Source organism: Anopheles arabiensis, assembly GCF_016920715.1.
Source record: "Anopheles arabiensis isolate DONGOLA chromosome X unlocalized genomic scaffold, AaraD3 X_pericentromeric_contig0020, whole genome shotgun sequence".
NCBI lineage: Eukaryota > Metazoa > Arthropoda > Insecta > Diptera > Culicidae > Anopheles > Anopheles arabiensis.
Window position 1 is genome coordinate 192501 of NW_024412098.1, and position 1038 is coordinate 193538.

Here is a 1038-nt window from a genome sequence, read left to right on the forward strand (position 1 = left end):
ACGAGCTCTAACGGATCTCTGCACGCATGGAACATGGTGGCGGGAATCATTGCTAGAACCGAACGGCGCCTCTGCGCGATGTACAAAGCCAACAGGAACCTCGTATCGGCTGCCGAGCCGGAGCTTGAACAACGGACTTTCACCTCTAATTTATATCAACTCACCACTCCCCGAGGGATCCGCAGAATTGCTTCTGGGTCCCGTATCGTTATTGCGATTCGTGTTTGCATTACACTACATTGAACTATTCCAACTTGTTTATCCGCATGGCGAACATTTGCTGCATAGAACATTTAAGTTCCACTTCGCTCTCCCCTACGTGGGTCTGAGCTTCGCTCTCAGGGAAAAAATATGCCACATTTGGTAGGGAGACCCGGTTTCATCACGCTTTGTGCCCTGCACCATATATACCCTCATAAATTTATTCATTGGATTAGATCCAAGGAACACCAGATCATGCACCACTACCCATAATAGCTCATCGAGCTTAGCGTGAATCCTTCGGGTTTCCCTAAGAAGTTCGATTGGTCTTGCAGAGTTTAAAGACAACGAAGCTTAGTTTCAAGCAATGGTTAATATACGCGTATTCAAAACCCTTAGCTGTTACAACTTTTTACTAGAAACCATCACGACGAAGTCTTTGGGTCCGTAGACCCGTGATGTACTGCTCAGGAACGTTTTTATGGGGTGGAAGCTCAAAATCATAGGTTAAAATCATCGGCAGAGCCCACCAGACACCACTTTTGCTTCATTAGTTCGGACTATGGGCATACGACGATTTTTATCGCGGAGGGACGTATGACCCAAACGGGGCTTAATGACCCACTGCCACTGCAAACCATGCTCCTACGACTAAATAGAGGTAAAAACTACGATTTGGTGCAATCTTCATGTTTGACCTCGTAGCAAGGTACCCTCCCATATAGTAGGCAATGAGCAAATGATCATAATCCCAGGAGGGCAAAAATGGGAACCCGAAAGGAAAGCGCTGTTGGCGCGCCTAAGCTACTGGCCCGTAGAGGTAAAAATGGTACCCCC